This window comes from Ascaphus truei, chromosome 8 (genome assembly GCF_040206685.1).
Source record: "Ascaphus truei isolate aAscTru1 chromosome 8, aAscTru1.hap1, whole genome shotgun sequence".
Lineage (NCBI taxonomy): Eukaryota > Metazoa > Chordata > Amphibia > Anura > Ascaphidae > Ascaphus > Ascaphus truei.
In genome coordinates, this window is record NC_134490.1 from 40689450 (window position 1) to 40712248 (window position 22799).

Sequence of the window (22799 nt, forward strand, 5' to 3'; positions counted from 1 at the left end):
GGACAGAGAGGACAGAGAGAGAGGACAGAGAGGACAGAGAGAGAGGACAGAGAGGACAGAGAGAGAGGACAGAGAGGACAGAGAGAGAGGACAGAGAGAGAGGACAGAGAGGGAGTGCGAGAGGACAGAGAGAGAGAGAGGACAGAGAGAGAGAGAGAGAGAGAGAGAGAGAGGACAGAGAGAGAGAGAGAGGGACAGAGAGAGAGAGAGAGAGAGAGAGAGAGAGGACAGAGAGAGAGAGAGAGAGAGAGAGAGAGAGAGAGAGAGGACAGAGAGAGAGAGAGAGGACAGAGAGAGAGAGAGAGAGGGACAGAGAGAGAGAGAGAGGACAGAGAGAGCGAGAGAGAGAGAGAGAGGACAGAGAGAGGACAGAGAGAGGACAGAGAGAGAGAGAGAGAGAGAGAGAGAGAGAGAGAGAGAGAGAGAGAGAGGACAGAGAATAGAGAGAGAGGACAGAGAACAGAGAGAGAGTGAGAGGACACACAGAGACAGAGAGAGAGAGAGGACAGAGAGGACAGAGAACAGAGAGGACAGAGAGGACAGAGAGAGAGGACAGAGAGAGAGAGGACAGAGAGAGAGAGTGAGAGGACACAGAAAGAGAGGACAGAGAGAACAGAGAGAGAGAGAGAGAAAACAGAGAGAGAGAGAACCGAGAGAGGACAGAGAGAGTGTGATAGAGAGAGTGGACAGAGATAGAGACTAGGACAGGGAAAGAGCGAGTATAGGTGGATGTTTAGGGACAGAAAGATGATAGAGGATAGAGTGAGATAAAGGTTTTATTTATTTATGTATAAAATATATTACCAGGAAGTAATACATTGAGAGTTACCGCTCGTTTTCAAGTATGTCCTGAGCAGAGTTATGACGACAAATACATGGTTACAAATACATGGTTACATTAAATGAACAGGGTTATGCATTATATATAAAGACATTGCTTGCACAGTAAGAGATAATATATGTTATAGGCATATGTAACAGTTACCGACCAGATTAAAATGTGAGACAGCCTAAGGCTGAGTCCAGGGTCAGCACTTAGGCGCTGACCCATGCTGAGGCACGCTGACGCTTGTCAGTGAGCCCTTGCAGCCGCAATGAGAGCGGCTTTAGCAGGGGCTCGCGCACGTGTCCGCAGCGTGCGGAGGCGTAGCTGTTAATTTTTTTTTAGTTTGAGCGCTCACGGGAGCGCAGGGCCGGTCACGTGAGCGGTTCATCCAATGAGGGCGAACCAGCTTCGTGACGTCACTGGCCCGCCCCCCGACACGCCCCCGGACGGCGCGGGAACTAAGGCCAGGGAAAGCAGCCACTTTCCCTCAGCCTCAGCGCGCCTCCGCACGGGCTGCAGTCACCATGGACTCCGCCTTAGTTTTGAAAGAACTTAAACTGGTGGTGGCTGTGAGAGTCTCAGGTAGATTGTTCCAGTTGTGAGGTGCACGGTAAGAGAAGGAGGAGCGGCCGGATACTTTGTTGAACCTTGGGACTGGGAACAGTCTTTTGGAGACGGACCTCAGGTGATAAGTGCTGCATGTGGTAGGGGTGAGGAGCTTGTTCAGATAGCTGGGTAGCTTGCCCATAAAGTATTTGAAGGCAAGACAGGAAAATTGAACATTGCCCAAGTGATGGCCAATCTAGTTCTTTGAGCATTTCCCAATGATGTGTGTTACATTGGAGGACAAAGCGGCATATTGAGTTGTAGAGGGTGTCTAATTTGTTAAGATGAGTTTGGGGTGCTGAATCTACTATGTCCCCGCAGTCTATAATTGGCATCACCATCTGCTGTGCGATGCGCTTTATGACCAGCTGGTTTAGAGAGCACAGCGGGAGCTTGAGGACCGAGACAGAGAGTGCAGGGGAAGGACCGAGAGAGTGGGAAGATAAGGACTAAGAGAGTGCAGGGGGAGGGCCGTGAGTGTAGGGGGAGTGGGAGGACCCAGAGAGAGTGTGCAGAAGAAGGGGGAAGACAGAGAGCACAGGGGGAGATTGAGGACAGAGAGCGCAGGGGGAGGACCCAGAGAGAGAGAGAGCAGAGGAGGACGGAGGAAGGGGGAATGGGGAGAGAGCATACAAATGGGAATGGTAAGAGGGAGCACAGGGGGAGCTGAGAGAGATCACCAGGGAAGGGTGAGCACAGAGACCGCAGGAGGAGGACAGAGAGAGTGCGCAGGGAATGAGTGCATAGTGAGACAAACACAGTGAGAGGGCGCAGTGTTACAGTAATGAGAGAGCACAGGGAGTGGGTGAGGGGAGGGAGAGACAGAAATGAGAGGACAGTGACAGAGCAGTAGCCCAGTGCTGTGATTATTGATATATTTCAGGGGTGAAACATCCCTGATATTTATAGGGATCGATTTTCAAATTGTCAGCGTCCTGCGCCTCTTTCCCTCGGGAAATCCCTTTCCCCTGTGTGTGAACATTCATCCAGCTTTAACCCCTTTGCTGGAAAACAATATAACAACGTGTCTTAAAGGCGCCGGTGAATGGGCCAACTTAATGCCCATGTGTGCTGTGAAACACTGGTATATAGAAAACGGTGCTATAATTAGAATGAATGAAACGGTCAGTCCCATGTAGGAGAAACGTGACCTAAAGACAGTGACATGTGTAATGGGTCAGTCCCATATAGGGGCACAGTGACATGTTTAATGGGTCAGTCCCATATAGGGGCACAGTGACATGTTTAGTAGGGTAGAGGCGGAGCACTAGTGGGCAACCCACAACCTCCTCTCCCCCTTCCCTTTCAACTTTCAGCTTAAATCGGCGTGTATATGGGGCGGGACTACACGCGGGGAGGGAAATGACAGGGAAAGTGAGAGGTGCCTGAATGAGGGAATGAGAGGGAGAGGATGAGAGGGGAGGGGGATAAAGACAGGGTGTGAGAAAGAGAAGGGGATGGCGTGAGATAAAGAGAGAGAAAGGGGGGGCAATGAGAATGGGGAGGGGGTGGGAATGATGGAGAGAGAGAGAATAAGGGAGCGAGAGAGAGAGAAAATAAGGGAAAGAGAGAGAAAATAAGGGAAAGAGAGAGAATAAGGGAAAGAGAGAGAAAATAAGGGAAAGAGAGAGAGAGATAATAAGGGAAAGAGAGAGAGAGAAAATAAGGGAAAGAGAGAGAGAGAAAATAAGGGAAAGAGAGAGAGAGAGAGAGAGAGAGAGAATAAGGGAAAGAGAGAGAAAATAAGGGAAAGAGAGAGAAAATAAGGGAAAGAGAGAGAGAATAAGGGAAAGAGAGAGAGAAAATAAGGGAAAGAGAGAGAGAGAGAGAATAAGGGAAAGAGAGAGAGAGAATAAGGGAAAGAGAGAGAATAAGCTTAAATCGGCGTGTATATGGGGGCGGGACTACACGCGGGGAGGGAAATGACAGGGAAAGTGAGAGGTGCCTGAATGAGGGAATGAGAGGGAGAGGATGAGAGGGGGAGGGGGATAAAGACAGGGTGTGAGAAAGAGAAGGGGATGGCGTGAGATAAAGAGAGAGAAAGGGGGGGCAATGAGAATGGGGAGGGGGTGGGAATGATGGAGAGAGAGAGAATAAGGGAGCGAGAGAGAGAGAAAATAAGGGAAAGAGAGAGAAAATAAGGAAAGAGAGAATAAGGGAAAGAGAGAGAAAATAAGGGAAAGAGAGAGAGAGATAATAAGGGAAAGAGAGAGAGAGAAAATAAGGGAAAGAGAGAAAATAAGGGAAAGAGAGAGAGAGAGAGAAAATAAGGGAAAGAGAGAGAGAGAGAAAATAAGGGAAAGAGAGAGAGAGAGAATAAGGGAAAGAGAGAGAGAAAATAAGGGAAAGAGAGAGAGAAAATAAGGGAAAGAGAGAGAAAATAAGGGAAAGAGAGAGAGAATAAGGGAAAGAGAGAGAGAAAATAAGGGAAAGAGAGAGAGAGAGAGAATAAGGGAAAGAGAGAGAGAGAGAATAAGGGAAAGAGAGAATAAGGGAAAGAGAGAGAGAATAAGGGAAAGAGAGAGAGAATAAGGGAGAGAGAGAGAGAGAGAATAAGGGAGAGAGAGAGAGAGAATAAGGGAGAGAGAGAGAATAAGGGAGAGAGAGAGAGAATAAGGGAGATAGAAAATAAGGGAGAGAGAGAGAGAGAATAAGGGGGAGAGAGAGAGAATAAGGGGGGAGAGAGGGAAAGAGAGAATAAGGGAAAGAGAGAATAAGGGAAAGAGAGAGAAAGAGAAAAAGAGAGAGGGAATGAGGGAGGGAGAGGGAATGAGGGAGAGAGGGAGGGAGAGAGGGGGAATGAGGGGGAGCAACAGAGGGGGAAATTAGGGAAATAGGAGTAATGAGGGAGAGAGGAAATGAGAACGAGAGAGGGGGGATGAGAGGGGGTGGATTAAAGAGAGAGGGGATGATATGAGAGAGAGGGGTGGTGATAGAGAGAGGGCATGAGAGTGAGAGATGGGTAATTAGAAAGATAGGGGGATGAGAGGAGAGCGGGGAGAGGAGAGAGAGAAAAGGGGATATATTAGCACAGAGAAAGAGAGGAGAGAGGAGGGAGATCACAACATAGAAAGAGAGACAGAGAAATCAGCAGAGATAGAAGGGGAGAAATCAGCACTGAGAGAAAGATCAGTACAGAGAGAGAGATGTTATGCGACATGGTAATATGGGTAATAGGAGGAGTTATACGTAGCGGTTATATGGGGTAATAGGAGGAGTTATATGTAGCGGTTATATGGGGTAATAGGAGGAGTTATACGTAGCGGTTATATGGGGTAATAGGAGGAGTTATACGTAGCGGTTATATGGGGTAATAGGAGTTATACGTAGCGGTTATATGGGGTAATAGGAGGAGTTATACGTAGCGGTTATATGGGGTAATAGGAGGAGTTATACGTAGCGGTTATATGGGGCAATAGGAGGAGTTATAGGGAGGGGTTATATGGGGCAATAGGAGGAGTTATACGTAGCGGTTATATGGGACAATAGGAGGAGTTATACGTAGCGGTTATATGGGGCAATAGGAGGAGTTATACGTAGCGGTTATATGGGGTAATAGGAGGAGTTATATGTAGCGGTTATATGGGGTAATAGGAGGAGTTATACGTAGCGGTTATATGGGGCAATAGGAGGAGTTATACGTAGCGGTTATATGGGACAATAGGAGGAGTTATACGTAGCGGTTATATGGGGCAATAGGAGGAGTTATACGTAGCGGTTATATGGGGCAATAGGAGGAGTTATACGTAGCGGTTATATGGGGTAATAGGAGGAGTTATATGTAGCGGTTATATGGGGTAATAGGAGGAGTTATACGTAGCGGTTATATGGGGCAATAGGAGGAGTTATACGTAGCGGTTATATGGGACAATAGGAGGAGTTATACGTAGCGGTTATATGGGGCAATAGGAGGAGTTATAGGGAGCGGTTATATGGGGTAATAGGAGGAGTTATAGGGAGGGGTTATATGGGGCAATAGGAGGAGTTATACGTAGCGGTTATATGGGGCAATAGGAGGAGTTATAGGGAGCGGTTATATGGGGTAATAGGAGGAGTTATATGTAGCGGTTATATGGGGTAATAGGAGGAGTTATACGTAGCGGTTATATGGGGCAATAGGAGGAGTTATACGTAGCGGTTATATGGGACAATAGGAGGAGTTATACGTAGCGGTTATATGGGGCAATAGGAGGAGTTATAGGGAGCGGTTATATGGGGTAATAGGAGGAGTTATAGGGAGGGGTTATATGGGGCAATAGGAGGAGTTATACGTAGCGGTTATATGGGGCAATAGGAGGAGTTATAGGGAGCGGTTATATGGGGTAATAGGAGGAGTTATAGGGAGGGGTTATATGGGACAATAGGAGGAGTTATACGTAGCGGTTATATGGGGCAATAGGAGGAGTTATAGGGAGCGGTTATATGGGGCAATAGGAGGAGTTATAGGGAGCAGTTATATGGGGCAATAGGAGGAGTTATAGGGAGCATTTATATGGGTAATAGGAGGAGTTATACGTAGCGGTTATATGGGGTAATAGGAGGAGTTATATGTAGCGGTTATATGGGGTAATAGGAGGAGTTATACGTAGCGGTTATATGGGGCAATAGGAGGAGTTATAGGGAGCAGTTATATGGGGCAATAGGAGGAGTTATAGGGAGCATTTATATGGGTAATAGGAGGAGTTATACGTAGCGGTTATATGGGGTAATAGGAGGAGTTATATGTAGCGGTTATATGGGGTAATAGGAGGAGTTATATGTAGCGGTTATATGGGGCAATAGGAGGAGTTATAGGGAGCGGTTATATGGGGCAATAGGAGGAGTTATAGGGAGCATTTATATGGGTAATAGGAGGAGTTATACGTAGCGGTTATATGGGGCAATAGGAGGAGTTATAGGGAGCAGTTATATGGGGCAATAGGAGGAGTTATATGTAGCATTTATATGGGTAATAGGAGGAGTTATACGTAGCGGTTATATGGGGTAATAGGAGGAGTTATATGTAGCGGTTATATGGGGTAATAGGAGGAGTTATATGTAGCGGTTATATGGGGCAATAGGAGGAGTTATACGTAGCGGTTATATGGGGTAATAGGAGGAGTTATATGTAGCGGTTATATGGGGTAATAGGAGGAGTTATACGTAGCGGTTATATGGGGTAATAGGAGGAGTTATACGTAGCGGTTATATGGGGCAATAGGAGGAGTTATACGTAGCGGTTATATGGGACAATAGGAGGAGTTATACGTAGCGGTTATATGGGGTAATAGGAGGAGTTATAGGGAGGGGTTATATGGGGCAATAGGAGGAGTTATACGTAGCGGTTATATGGGACAATAGGAGGAGTTATAGGGAGCGGTTATATGGGGTAATAGGAGGAGTTATACGTAGCAGTTATATGGGGCAATAGGAGGAGTTATAGGGAGCAGTTATATGGGGCAATAGGAGGAGTTATAGGGAGCATTTATATGGGTAATAGGAGGAGTTATACGTAGCGGTTATATGGGGTAATAGGAGGAGTTATATGTAGCGGTTATATGGGGTAATAGGAGGAGTTATACGTAGCGGTTATATGGGGTAATAGGAGGAGTTATACGTAGCGGTTATATGGGGTAATAGGAGGAGTTATACGTAGCGGTTATATGGGGTAATAGGAGGAGTTATACGTAGCGGTTATATGGGGCAATAGGAGGAGTTATACGTAGCGATTATATGGGACAATAGGAGGAGTTATACGTAGCGGTTATATGGGGCAATAGGAGGAGTTATACGTAGCGGTTATATGGGGTAATAGGAGGAGTTATATGTAGCGGTTATATGGGGTAATAGGAGGAGTTATACGTAGCGGTTATATGGGGCAATAGGAGGAGTTATACGTAGCGGTTATATGGGACAATAGGAGGAGTTATACGTAGCGGTTATATGGGGCAATAGGAGGAGTTATACGTAGCGGTTATATGGGGCAATAGGAGGAGTTATACGTAGCGGTTATATGGGGCAATAGGAGGAGTTATACGTAGCGGTTATATGGGGTAATAGGAGGAGTTATATGTAGCGGTTATATGGGGTAATAGGAGGAGTTATACGTAGCGGTTATATGGGGCAATAGGAGGAGTTATACGTAGCGGTTATATGGGACAATAGGAGGAGTTATACGTAGCGGTTATATGGGGCAATAGGAGGAGTTATAGGGAGCGGTTATATGGGGTAATAGGAGGAGTTATAGGGAGGGGTTATATGGGGCAATAGGAGGAGTTATACGTAGCGGTTATATGGGGCAATAGGAGGAGTTATAGGGAGCGGTTATATGGGGTAATAGGAGGAGTTATAGGGAGGGGTTATATGGGACAATAGGAGGAGTTATACGTAGCGGTTATATGGGGCAATAGGAGGAGTTATAGGGAGCGGTTATATGGGGCAATAGGAGGAGTTATAGGGAGCAGTTATATGGGGCAATAGGAGGAGTTATAGGGAGCATTTATATGGGTAATAGGAGGAGTTATACGTAGCGGTTATATGGGGTAATAGGAGGAGTTATATGTAGCGGTTATATGGGGTAATAGGAGGAGTTATACGTAGCGGTTATATGGGGCAATAGGAGGAGTTATAGGGAGCAGTTATATGGGGCAATAGGAGGAGTTATAGGGAGCATTTATATGGGTAATAGGAGGAGTTATACGTAGCGGTTATATGGGGTAATAGGAGGAGTTATATGTAGCGGTTATATGGGGTAATAGGAGGAGTTATATGTAGCGGTTATATGGGGTAATAGGAGGAGTTATACGTAGCGGTTATATGGGGCAATAGGAGGAGTTATACGTAGCGGTTATATGGGGCAATAGGAGGGGTTATAGGGAGCGGTTATATGGGGTAATAGGAGGAGTTATAGGGAGGGGTTATATGGGACAATAGGAGGAGTTATACGTAGCGGTTATATGGGGCAATAGGAGGAGTTATAGGGAGCGGTTATATGGGGCAATAGGAGGAGTTATAGGGAGCAGTTATATGGGGCAATAGGAGGAGTTATAGGGAGCATTTATATGGGTAATAGGAGGAGTTATACGTAGCGGTTATATGGGGTAATAGGAGGAGTTATATGTAGCGGTTATATGGGGTAATAGGAGGAGTTATACGTAGCGGTTATATGGGGCAATAGGAGGAGTTATAGGGAGCAGTTATATGGGGCAATAGGAGGAGTTATAGGGAGCATTTATATGGGTAATAGGAGGAGTTATACGTAGCGGTTATATGGGGTAATAGGAGGAGTTATATGTAGCGGTTATATGGGGTAATAGGAGGAGTTATATGTAGCGGTTATATGGGGCAATAGGAGGAGTTATAGGGAGCGGTTATATGGGGCAATAGGAGGAGTTATAGGGAGCATTTATATGGGTAATAGGAGGAGTTATACGTAGCGGTTATATGGGGCAATAGGAGGAGTTATAGGGAGCAGTTATATGGGGCAATAGGAGGAGTTATACGTAGCATTTATATGGGTAATAGGAGGAGTTATACGTAGCGGTTATATGGGGTAATAGGAGGAGTTATATGTAGCGGTTATATGGGGTAATAGGAGGAGTTATATGTAGCGGTTATATGGGGCAATAGGAGGAGTTATACGTAGCGGTTATATGGGGTAATAGGAGGAGTTATATGTAGCGGTTATATGGGGTAATAGGAGGAGTTATACGTAGCGGTTATATGGGGTAATAGGAGGAGTTATACGTAGCGGTTATATGGGGCAATAGGAGGAGTTATACGTAGCGGTTATATGGGACAATAGGAGGAGTTATACGTAGCGGTTATATGGGGTAATAGGAGGAGTTATAGGGAGGGGTTATATGGGGCAATAGGAGGAGTTATACGTAGCGGTTATATGGGACAATAGGAGGAGTTATAGGGAGCGGTTATATGGGGTAATAGGAGGAGTTATACGTAGCAGTTATATGGGGCAATAGGAGGAGTTATAGGGAGCGGTTATATGGGGTAATAGGAGGAGTTATAGGGAGGGGTTATATGGGACAATAGGAGGAGTTATACGTAGCGGTTATATGGGGCAATAGGAGGAGTTATAGGGAGCGGTTATATGGGGTAATAGGAGGAGTTATAGGGAGGGGTTATATGGGGCAATAGGAGGAGTTATACGTAGCGGTTATATGGGGCAATAGGAGGAGTTATAGGGAGCGGTTATATGGGGTAATAGGAGGAGTTATAGGGAGGGGTTATATGGGACAATAGGAGGAGTTATACGTAGCGGTTATATGGGGCAATAGGAGGAGTTATAGGGAGCGGTTATATGGGGCAATAGGAGGAGTTATAGGGAGCAGTTATATGGGGCAATAGGAGGAGTTATAGGGAGCATTTATATGGGTAATAGGAGGAGTTATACGTAGCGGTTATATGGGGTAATAGGAGGAGTTATATGTAGCGGTTATATGGGGTAATAGGAGGAGTTATACGTAGCGGTTATATGGGGCAATAGGAGGAGTTATAGGGAGCAGTTATATGGGGCAATAGGAGGAGTTATAGGGAGCATTTATATGGGTAATAGGAGGAGTTATACGTAGCGGTTATATGGGGTAATAGGAGGAGTTATATGTAGCGGTTATATGGGGTAATAGGAGGAGTTATATGTAGCGGTTATATGGGGTAATAGGAGGAGTTATACGTAGCGGTTATATGGGGCAATAGGAGGAGTTATACGTAGCGGTTATATGGGGCAATAGGAGGAGTTATAGGGAGCGGTTATATGGGGTAATAGGAGGAGTTATAGGGAGGGGTTATATGGGACAATAGGAGGAGTTATACGTAGCGGTTATATGGGGCAATAGGAGGAGTTATAGGGAGCGGTTATATGGGGCAATAGGAGGAGTTATAGGGAGCAGTTATATGGGGCAATAGGAGGAGTTATAGGGAGCATTTATATGGGTAATAGGAGGAGTTATACGTAGCGGTTATATGGGGTAATAGGAGGAGTTATATGTAGCGGTTATATGGGGTAATAGGAGGAGTTATACGTAGCGGTTATATGGGGCAATAGGAGGAGTTATAGGGAGCAGTTATATGGGGCAATAGGAGGAGTTATAGGGAGCATTTATATGGGTAATAGGAGGAGTTATACGTAGCGGTTATATGGGGTAATAGGAGGAGTTATATGTAGCGGTTATATGGGGTAATAGGAGGAGTTATATGTAGCGGTTATATGGGGCAATAGGAGGAGTTATAGGGAGCGGTTATATGGGGCAATAGGAGGAGTTATAGGGAGCATTTATATGGGTAATAGGAGGAGTTATACGTAGCGGTTATATGGGGCAATAGGAGGAGTTATAGGGAGCAGTTATATGGGGCAATAGGAGGAGTTATACGTAGCATTTATATGGGTAATAGGAGGAGTTATACGTAGCGGTTATATGGGGTAATAGGAGGAGTTATATGTAGCGGTTATATGGGGTAATAGGAGGAGTTATATGTAGCGGTTATATGGGGCAATAGGAGGAGTTATACGTAGCGGTTATATGGGGTAATAGGAGGAGTTATATGTAGCGGTTATATGGGGTAATAGGAGGAGTTATACGTAGCGGTTATATGGGGTAATAGGAGGAGTTATACGTAGCGGTTATATGGGGCAATAGGAGGAGTTATACGTAGCGGTTATATGGGACAATAGGAGGAGTTATACGTAGCGGTTATATGGGGTAATAGGAGGAGTTATAGGGAGGGGTTATATGGGGCAATAGGAGGAGTTATACGTAGCGGTTATATGGGACAATAGGAGGAGTTATAGGGAGCGGTTATATGGGGTAATAGGAGGAGTTATACGTAGCAGTTATATGGGGCAATAGGAGGAGTTATAGGGAGCAGTTATATGGGGCAATAGGAGGAGTTATAGGGAGCATTTATATGGGTAATAGGAGGAGTTATACGTAGCGGTTATATGGGGTAATAGGAGGAGTTATATGTAGCGGTTATATGGGGTAATAGGAGGAGTTATACGTAGCGGTTATATGGGGTAATAGGAGGAGTTATACGTAGCGGTTATATGGGGTAATAGGAGGAGTTATACGTAGCGGTTATATGGGGTAATAGGAGGAGTTATACGTAGCGGTTATATGGGGCAATAGGAGGAGTTATACGTAGCGATTATATGGGACAATAGGAGGAGTTATACGTAGCGGTTATATGGGGCAATAGGAGGAGTTATACGTAGCGGTTATATGGGGTAATAGGAGGAGTTATATGTAGCGGTTATATGGGGTAATAGGAGGAGTTATACGTAGCGGTTATATGGGGCAATAGGAGGAGTTATACGTAGCGGTTATATGGGACAATAGGAGGAGTTATACGTAGCGGTTATATGGGGCAATAGGAGGAGTTATACGTAGCGGTTATATGGGGCAATAGGAGGAGTTATACGTAGCGGTTATATGGGGTAATAGGAGGAGTTATATGTAGCGGTTATATGGGGTAATAGGAGGAGTTATACGTAGCGGTTATATGGGGCAATAGGAGGAGTTATACGTAGCGGTTATATGGGACAATAGGAGGAGTTATACGTAGCGGTTATATGGGGCAATAGGAGGAGTTATAGGGAGCGGTTATATGGGGTAATAGGAGGAGTTATAGGGAGGGGTTATATGGGGCAATAGGAGGAGTTATACGTAGCGGTTATATGGGGCAATAGGAGGAGTTATAGGGAGCGGTTATATGGGGTAATAGGAGGAGTTATAGGGAGGGGTTATATGGGACAATAGGAGGAGTTATACGTAGCGGTTATATGGGGCAATAGGAGGAGTTATAGGGAGCGGTTATATGGGGCAATAGGAGGAGTTATAGGGAGCAGTTATATGGGGCAATAGGAGGAGTTATAGGGAGCATTTATATGGGTAATAGGAGGAGTTATACGTAGCGGTTATATGGGGTAATAGGAGGAGTTATATGTAGCGGTTATATGGGGTAATAGGAGGAGTTATACGTAGCGGTTATATGGGGCAATAGGAGGAGTTATAGGGAGCAGTTATATGGGGCAATAGGAGGAGTTATAGGGAGCATTTATATGGGTAATAGGAGGAGTTATACGTAGCGGTTATATGGGGTAATAGGAGGAGTTATATGTAGCGGTTATATGGGGTAATAGGAGGAGTTATATGTAGCGGTTATATGGGGTAATAGGAGGAGTTATACGTAGCGTTATATGGGGCAATAGGAGGAGTTATACGTAGCGGTTATATGGGACAATAGGAGGAGTTATACGTAGCGGTTATATGGGGCAATAAGAGGAGTTATACGTAGCGGTTATATGGGGTAATAGGAGGAGTTATATGTAGCGGTTATATGGGGTAATAGGAGGAGTTATACGTAGCGGTTATATGGGGTAATAGGAGGAGTTCTACGTAGCGGTTATATGGGGCAATAGGAGGAGTTATACGTAGCGGTTATATGGGACAATAGGAGGAGTTATACGTAGCGGTTATATGGGGTAATAGGAGGAGTTATAGGGAGGGGTTATATGGGGCAATAGGAGGAGTTATACGTAGCGGTTATATGGGACAATAGGAGGAGTTATACGTAGCGGTTATATGGGGCAATAGGAGGAGTTATAGGGAGCGGTTATATGGGGTAATAGGAGGAGTTATAGGGAGGGGTTATATGGGGCAATAGGAGGAGTTATACGTAGCGGTTATATGGGGCAATAGGAGGAGTTATAGGGAGCGGTTATATGGGGTAATAGGAGGAGTTATACGTAGCGGTTATATGGGGTAATAGGAGGAGTTATACGTAGCGGTTATATGGGGCAATAGGAGGAGTTATACGTAGCGGTTATATGGGACAATAGGAGGAGTTATACGTAGCGGTTATATGGGGCAATAGGAGGAGTTATAGGGAGCGGTTATATGGGGTAATAGGAGGAGTTATAGGGAGGGGTTATATGGGGCAATAGGAGGAGTTATACGTAGCGGTTATATGGGGCAATAGGAGGAGTTATAGGGAGCGGTTATATGGGGTAATAGGAGGAGTTATAGGGAGGGGTTATATGGGACAATAGGAGGAGTTATACGTAGCGGTTATATGGGGCAATAGGAGGAGTTATAGGGAGCGGTTATATGGGGCAATAGGAGGAGTTATAGGGAGCTGTTATATGGGGCAATAGGAGGAGTTATAGGGAGCATTTATATGGGTAATAGGAGGAGTTATACGTAGCGGTTATATGGGGTAATAGGAGGAGTTATATGTAGCGGTTATATGGGGTAATAGGAGGAGTTATACGTAGCGGTTATATGGGGCAATAGGAGGAGTTATAGGGAGCGGTTATATGGGGCAATAGGAGGAGTTATACGTAGCGGTTATATGGGGTAATAGGAGGAGTTATATGTAGCGGTTATATGGGGTAATAGGAGGAGTTATACGTAGCGGTTATATGGGGTAATAGGAGGAGTTATACGTAGCGGTTATATGGGGCAATAGGAGGAGTTATACGTAGCGGTTATATGGGACAATAGGAGGAGTTATACGTAGCGGTTATATGGGGTAATAGGAGGAGTTATAGGGAGGGGTTATATGGGGCAATAGGAGGAGTTATACGTAGCGGTTATATGGGACAATAGGAGGAGTTATAGGGAGCGGTTATATGGGGTAATAGGAGGAGTTATACGTAGCAGTTATATGGGGTAATAGGAGGAGTTATACGTAGCAGTTATATGGGGCAATAGGAGGAGTTATAGGGAGCAGTTATATGGGACAATAGGAGGAGTTATACGTAGCGGTTATATGGGGTAATAGGAGGAGTTATACGTAGCGGTTATATGGGGTAATAGGAGGAGTTATACGTAGCGGTTATATGGGGTAATAGGAGGAGTTATACGTAGCGGTTATATGGGGTAATAGGAGGAGTTATACGTAGCGGTTATATGGGGCAATAGGAGGAGTTATACGTAGCGGTTATATGGGACAATAGGAGGAGTTATACGTAGCGGTTATATGGGGCAATAGGAGGAGTTATACGTAGCGGTTATATGGGGTAATAGGAGGAGTTATATGTAGCGGTTATATGGGGTAATAGGAGGAGTTATACGTAGCGGTTATATGGGGCAATAGGAGGAGTTATACGTAGCGGTTATATGGGACAATAGGAGGAGTTATACGTAGCGGTTATATGGGGCAATAGGAGGAGTTATACGTAGCGGTTATATGGGGCAATAGGAGGAGTTATACGTAGCGGTTATATGGGGTAATAGGAGGAGTTATATGTAGCGGTTATATGGGGTAATAGGAGGAGTTATACGTAGCGGTTATATGGGGCAATAGGAGGAGTTATACGTAGCGGTTATATGGGACAATAGGAGGAGTTATACGTAGCGGTTATATGGGGCAATAGGAGGAGTTATAGGGAGCGGTTATATGGGGTAATAGGAGGAGTTATAGGGAGGGGTTATATGGGGCAATAGGAGGAGTTATACGTAGCGGTTATATGGGGCAATAGGAGGAGTTATAGGGAGCGGTTATATGGGGTAATAGGAGGAGTTATAGGGAGGGGTTATATGGGACAATAGGAGGAGTTATACGTAGCGGTTATATGGGGCAATAGGAGGAGTTATAGGGAGCGGTTATATGGGGCAATAGGAGGAGTTATAGGGAGCAGTTATATGGGGCAATAGGAGGAGTTATAGGGAGCATTTATATGGGTAATAGGAGGAGTTATACGTAGCGGTTATATGGGGTAATAGGAGGAGTTATATGTAGCGGTTATATGGGGTAATAGGAGGAGTTATACGTAGCGGTTATATGGGGCAATAGGAGGAGTTATAGGGAGCAGTTATATGGGGCAATAGGAGGAGTTATAGGGAGCATTTATATGGGTAATAGGAGGAGTTATACGTAGCGGTTATATGGGGTAATAGGAGGAGTTATATGTAGCGGTTATATGGGGTAATAGGAGGAGTTATATGTAGCGGTTATATGGGGTAATAGGAGGAGTTATACGTAGCGGTTATATGGGGCAATAGGAGGAGTTATACGTAGCGGTTATATGGGACAATAGGAGGAGTTATACGTAGCGGTTATATGGGGCAATAAGAGGAGTTATACGTAGCGGTTATATGGGGTAATAGGAGGAGTTATATGTAGCGGTTATATGGGGTAATAGGAGGAGTTATACGTAGCGGTTATATGGGGTAATAGGAGGAGTTATACGTAGCGGTTATATGGGGCAATAGGAGGAGTTATACGTAGCGGTTATATGGGACAATAGGAGGAGTTATACGTAGCGGTTATATGGGGTAATAGGAGGAGTTATAGGGAGGGGTTATATGGGGCAATAGGAGGAGTTATACGTAGCGGTTATATGGGACAATAGGAGGAGTTATAGGGAGCGGTTATATGGGGTAATAGGAGGAGTTATACGTAGCGGTTATATGGGGCAATAGGAGGAGTTATAGGGAGCAGTTATATGGGGCAATAGGAGGAGTTATAGGGAGCATTTATATGGGTAATAGGAGGAGTTATACGTAGCGGTTATATGGGGTAATAGGAGGAGTTATATGTAGCGGTTATATGGGGTAATAGGAGGAGTTATACGTAGCGGTTATATGGGGTAATAGGAGGAGTTATACGTAGCGGTTATATGGGGTAATAGGAGGAGTTATACGTAGCGGTTATATGGGGCAATAGGAGGAGTTATACGTAGCGGTTATATGGGACAATAGGAGGAGTTATACGTAGCGGTTATATGGGGCAATAGGAGGAGTTATACGTAGCGGTTATATGGGGTAATAGGAGGAGTTATATGTAGCGGTTATATGGGGTAATAGGAGGAGTTATACGTAGCGGTTATATGGGGCAATAGGAGGAGTTATACGTAGCGGTTATATGGGACAATAGGAGGAGTTATACGTAGCGGTTATATGGGGCAATAGGAGGAGTTATACGTAGCGGTTATATGGGGCAATAGGAGGAGTTATACGTAGCGGTTATATGGGGCAATAGGAGGAGTTATACGTAGCGGTTATATGGGGTAATAGGAGGAGTTATATGTAGCGGTTATATGGGGTAATAGGAGGAGTTATACGTAGCGGTTATATGGGGCAATAGGAGTTATACGTAGCGGTTATATGGGACAATAGGAGGAGTTATACGTAGCGGTTATATGGGGCAATAGGAGGAGTTATAGGGAGCGGTTATATGGGGTAATAGGAGGAGTTATAGGGAGGGGTTATATGGGGCAATAGGAGGAGTTATACGTAGCGGTTATATGGGGCAATAGGAGGAGTTATAGGGAGCGGTTATATGGGGTAATAGGAGGAGTTATAGGGAGGGGTTATATGGGGCAATAGGAGGAGTTATAGGGAGCAGTTATATGGGGCAATAGGAGGAGTTATAGGGAGCATTTATATGGGTAATAGGAGGAGTTATACGTAGCGGTTATATGGGGTAATAGGAGGAGTTATATGTAGCGGTTATATGGGGTAATAGGAGGAGTTATATGTAGCGGTTATATGGGGTAATAGGAGGAGTTATACGTAGCGGTTATATGGGGCAATAGGAGGAGTTATACGTAGCGGTTATATGGGACAATAGGAGGAGTTATACGTAGCGGTTATATGGGGCAATAAGAGGAGTTATACGTAGCGGTTATATGGGGTAATAGGAGGAGTTATATGTAGCGGTTATATGGGGTAATAGGAGGAGTTATACGTAGCGGTTATATGGGGCAATAGGAGGAGTTATACGTAGCGGTTATATGGGGCAATAGGAGGAGTTATACGTAGCGGTTATATGGGACAATAGGAGGAGTTATACGTAGCGGTTATATGGGGCAATAGGAGGAGTTATAGGGAGCGGTTATATGGGGTAATAGGAGGAGTTATAGGGAGGGGTTATATGGGGCAATAGGAGGAGTTATACGTAGCGGTTATATGGGGCAATAGGAGGAGTTATAGGGAGCGGTTATATGGGTAATAGGAGGAGTTATACGTAGCGGTTATATGGGGTAATAGGAGGAGTTATATGTAGCGGTTATATGGGGTAATAGGAGGAGTTATATGTAGCGGTTATATGGGGTAATAGGAGGAGTTATACGTAGCGGTTATATGGGGCAATAGAAGGAGGAGTTATACGTAGCGGTTATATGGGACAATAGGAGGAGTTATACGTAGCGGTTATATGGGGCAATAAGAGGAGTTATACGTAGCGGTTATATGGGGTAATAGGAGGAGTTATATGTAGCGGTTATCTGGGGTAATAGGAGGAGTTATACGTAGCGTTATATGGGGCAATAGGAGGAGTTATACGTAGCGGTTATATGGGGCAATAGGAGGAGTTATACGTAGCGGTTATATGGGACAATAGGAGGAGTTATACGTAGCGGTTATATGGGGCAATAGGAGGAGTTATAGGGAGCGGTTATATGGGGTAATAGGAGGAGTTATAGGGAGGGGTTATATGGGGCAATAGGAGGAGTTATACGTAGCGGTTATATGGGGCAATAGGAGGAGTTATAGGGAGCGGTTATATGGGTAATAGGAGGAGTTATAGGGAGGGGTTATATGGGACAATAGGAGGAGTTATACGTAGCGGTTATATGGGGCAATAGGAGGAGTTATAGGGAGCGGTTATATGGGGCAATAGGAGGAGTTATAGGGAGCAGTTATATGGGGCAATAGGAGGAGTTATAGGGAGCATTTATATGGGTAATAGGAGGAGTTATACGTAGCGGTTATATGGGGTAATAGGAGGAGTTATATGTAGCGGTTATATGGGGTAATAGGAGGAGTTATACGTAGCGGTTATATGGGGCAATAGGAGGAGTTATAGGGAGCAGTTATATGGGGCAATAGGAGGAGTTATAGGGAGCATTTATATGGGTTAATAGGAGGAGTTATACGTAGCGGTTATATGGGGTAATAGGAGGAGTTATATGTAGCGGTTATATGGGGTAATAGGAGGAGTTATATGTAGCGGTTATATGGGGCAATAGGAGGAGTTATAGGGAGCGGTTATATGGGGCAATAGGAGGAGTTATAGGGAGCATTTATATGGGTAATAGGAGGAGTTATACGTAGCGGTTATATGGGGCAATAGGAGGAGTTATAGGGAGCAGTTATATGGGGCAATAGGAGGAGTTATACGTAGCATTTATATGGGTAATAGGAGGAGTTATACGTAGCGGTTATATGGGGTAATAGGAGGAGTTATATGTAGCGGTTATATGGGGTAATAGGAGGAGTTATACGTAGCGGTTATATGGGGCAATAGGAGGAGTTATACGTAGCGGTTATATGGGGTAATAGGAGGAGTTATATGTAGCGGTTATATGGGGTAATAGGAGGAGTTATACGTAGCGGTTATATGGGGTAATAGGAGGAGTTATACGTAGCGGTTATATGGGGCAATAGGAGGAGTTATACGTAGCGGTTATATGGGACAATAGGAGGAGTTATACGTAGCGGTTATATGGGGTAATAGGAGGAGTTATAGGGAGGGGTTATATGGGGCAATAGGAGGAGTTATACGTAGCGGTTATATGGGACAATAGGAGGAGTTATAGGGAGCGGTTATATGGGGTAATAGGAGGAGTTATACGTAGCGGTTATATGGGGCAATAGGAGGAGTTATAGGGAGCAGTTATATGGGGCAATAGGAGGAGTTATAGGGAGCATTTATATGGGTAATAGGAGGAGTTATACGTAGCGGTTATATGGGGTAATAGGAGGAGTTATATGTAGCGGTTATATGGGGTAATAGGAGGAGTTATATGTAGCGGTTATATGGGGCAATAGGAGGAGTTATAGGGAAGCGGTTATATGGGGCAATAGGAGGAGTTATAGGGAGCATTTACATGGGTAATAGGAGGAGTTATACGTAGCGGTTATATGGGGCAATAGGAGGAGTTATAGGGAGCAGTTATATGGGCAATAGGAGGAGTTATACGTAGCATTTATATGGGTAATAGGAGGAGTTATACGTAGCGGTTATATGGGGTAATAGGAGGAGTTATATGTAGCGGTTATATGGGGTAATAGGAGGAGTTATACGTAGCGGTTATATGGGGTAATAGGAGGAGTTATACGGGACAATAGGAGGAGCTATACGTAGCGGTTATATGGGAAATAGAATATGTGCAGCGCTTTTAGGGGCTGAAGGGCCGACCTGTGACCCTTGATTGATATCATGTTGCCAACCACTGGGTTAGAGGGTCAGTCCCACGTAGGACTACAGTGACAGTTACATGTTTAATATGTTAATAGGTTGCTCCTATGTAGGATCAAAGTAACCTGATGTGACATTTTTAGTGGGTTAGAGGGTCAGTCCATGTAGGATCAAAGTGACCTATAGATGTGATGTTTAATGGATAAAAGGGTCAGCCCATTTAGATGCAATAGGAGAGAGAAAAGGCAGAGTACAACGGAATCATCCAAAAAAGAGAGAATTAGGAGGAAAGTGCGTTATCCATAAAAGGGTTTAATAGTCATGGAAGGAAAAAGGGCAAGGCATTACCTGTGGCGGGGAAGGGGTTAACTGGGCTTATAATAAAGTTCAGCCCAATTGGTTAACTCTGACCCGTGTGTTAGGGTCTTAGAGTGTCAGCTCTGGGACCCAGATGTCAAAAATGTATTACTGCAACTGTATACTGATTTGCGACATTAAAGAATGATGTGATTTTTATTTCCTTTCCCGGGATGCTGGGATCGGGAGATTTTCTAGGCTGTAAGTTTCAGGTGGGTTTGTGGAGAAAGTCTTTGCAGAATGCGTCTATGTAACGGAGTTCCCGGGTTATGGGATACCAAAAGTTGTATACGGATGTAACCCTGCTTCCTATCACTTGGCAAGCGGTTACGCTGTGCTGTGTTACTGCTGACTCACAGGGCCTGAGCCTCTGCACGGAGAGCCAGGGTGCATACAATACATATATATATTTAGGTTCGGTGCAGCGCCTCCACCTGCGACAGATCCCGCCAAAGGGGGAGTTGGTCTTCGCAGGACCTCTATACAAGAAATTCTCTCACACAACCATGTTATAAACCCAATATCGTTTCGATAAAGTACATGCCATGACATTCAGCACACTGGTACATAACATTTAACACGCCACGGAGGGACGTACACATCATTGCGTCTCGGCGGAGTCAACAATAACTTTCTCCCCAACCTGCCACGGGTGTTCCCACCCCGTGTCCATATACGTTAATCAGTCTCTCGCTCCCAACGGCCGTGTGTATGTGTAGGGGTGACTGCGCAGCCACTAGGTCTTAGGTGATTGAACGGGTAAAGTTGGTGCACTTGATGAAATACCTGCGCTCGGAACTGCCACGGGTCTTCAAAAAGAAGTCACACGCTGCGATAAGGGCACTTCTCCTCGACAGGGTAGTCCTGGAACACAGCAATTGTGTGGGAGGGGGGGGGGGGGGCAAGGTCCTTACTAAGGGTGTCCCTAGCTCAGCTTGTCTCTACGGTGACTCAGGGCTAACTGGGCGGGGGCACCTTGGCTGCGCCTGGGGGGTATCACCTCCCAGCGCAGTATCTCCATCTCTTACTCTCCACGATCTGCCCCCACGTGCGCGTCACCACTGCCTATATTTCCTGGAAACTCCTCCACCCATAGGCTAAACGTGCACACCTGACCCTCCCGCGGGGCTGCTGGTCAAGGGACTGCTCTTTTCCGCCAATATGTATCCTCCTTCGCGGGCTCTCGCAACTAATCCTTGCAAGCGCAATCTTCATTACTTGGGTGAATCGGGGGGTCACGGCTACACGGAGATTGAGTGATATCTTTGGATTTTGGATACAGCTAAGCGCATTACTCCGCCAACCTCGCACCCTGAAAACGCTCTTACGACTCACGCCAGAGTCCTGCTGCAGCATCTTCCAGACAAGGTAAATGGGTATGAATGGGTTAAAAGATATCTGCAGGTATACACAGAGTCCTTAGTATAGCATGGGGCTCCCCAGTATAGCAGAGGTACCCCCATACTGTACATGCCCAGGTATCCTGAGCCTAGAGTAGGGGTTCAGGAAGGTGCTCACGCTAAGGTTATGAAGCGGAGCAGATTTGCAGTGTTTAAAAGTATGTTTCTAATGTGTGCCAGAAATGACGCTAGTGATTTGTAGAGGATATGCACTCACTCCATGCATGACACCAGAATAGGAACTCATAACTTTTTGCATGCAGCAGACAGGACACCACATCTTTTTATTAAACGGGAATAGTTTAATATGTATAGATATTGCTGACCTGTATATGAGCTAAGGGCTTTCTAAGTTATTGACTCTGGAAGGCACAGATGGACCAGGCTCGGCTCAGTCGTGTCTGTCCAGGGGCCATACTTGAAGAAGGCTCAGAGATGCCTAGGTGTGAGGCCATATGGGCCCTGCCATTATTATAGAGCACCCATATCCTGGCATGAAACAAGGCAACCTAACACCCTTTGCTAAACAGCAGCCGCTGTGGAGCCTCGCACGTGGGGGGGGGGCGAAGGGGCAGAGAGGGATATTTCACCTGCCCGGGGAAAGGGCTCAGGGTGGGAACCCTGTATGAGTGTTTTAGATTGGTCGTTATGCGGTTGCTAAGGTTTTTGATTGGGCTGCAGGTTTTCTGGGACCTGGACACCAGAGGTTTGAAAAGCCCTGACACAGGTCAGATTCTTCGGTTCTAAGAGTTCCATCAGTTCCATCTTGTGTGATTCACCTGAGATTCAGTCCCATTGGAGAAGTTCCAGCTCTGAGTAAATCGTCTACATTTCTCAGAGGATAAGTGACCAGAATTGAACAGCCACAGGCATGAAAAGTGCCTGGAATATTTTGCTGTGTGTTTGCAATTAGGAAAGATTAGTTTTGTTATCCCAGTTTCCAAAGTAAGTGTGTCTTTTTACTGTATTTTTGTGTAACATAGTTTTGTGCGTTCATTAGGTGAATAAATGCAATTTATTTTTATCTCTTTGCTTGCTCAATCAATGATCCCGGTAATTAAAAGTTGTAATAAGCTGGTCCTCCCGTGACATTACCCTACCAACATGTTTCGTGCTACACAGTGCACTTAATCTTTAGCCCATTTAGCACTAAAGTGACAGTGAAATGTTGAATAGGTTAATGCAGGGGTGGACACATATATAAACATATATAAACATAATTTTTAGGAGACAGTCTTTTCTTAAAGCACTCGGGGGGGGGGGGCTATCTCACCCCACCCATCGGTGGCTCTGCGTCACCGTCTGCATCTGTGCATCTGTGCCACACACACACACACACACACCTCCCCATCCACATTGTGCATGGAGAGCAGGGGTGGGCTCCAACTTGCCCCCAGCCCTCACACGCTCCTGCCCTCCCCTGCACTACTCACTAAGCAGCAGTGACTTTCAATCTTATCGACAGCTCC

At 45.3% G+C, this 22799-nt stretch overlaps 1 protein-coding gene across 4 annotated transcripts in view; it reads right to left on the reverse strand.

Moving 5' to 3' along the window:
* LOC142501570 (excitatory amino acid transporter 1-like) overlaps positions 1-22799 on the reverse strand; it is a 68874-nt gene that overhangs the window by 44092 nt on the left and 1983 nt on the right. Inside the window, exon 2 of one of the 4 annotated variants that reach the window (XM_075611612.1) lies at positions 805-849. The exons of the other annotated variants lie outside the window; for them this stretch is intronic. The gene's annotated coding sequence lies outside the window, so the exon portion shown is untranslated. The remainder of the gene's footprint in view (positions 1-804; positions 850-22799) is intronic. 4 annotated transcript variants of the gene reach the window in all.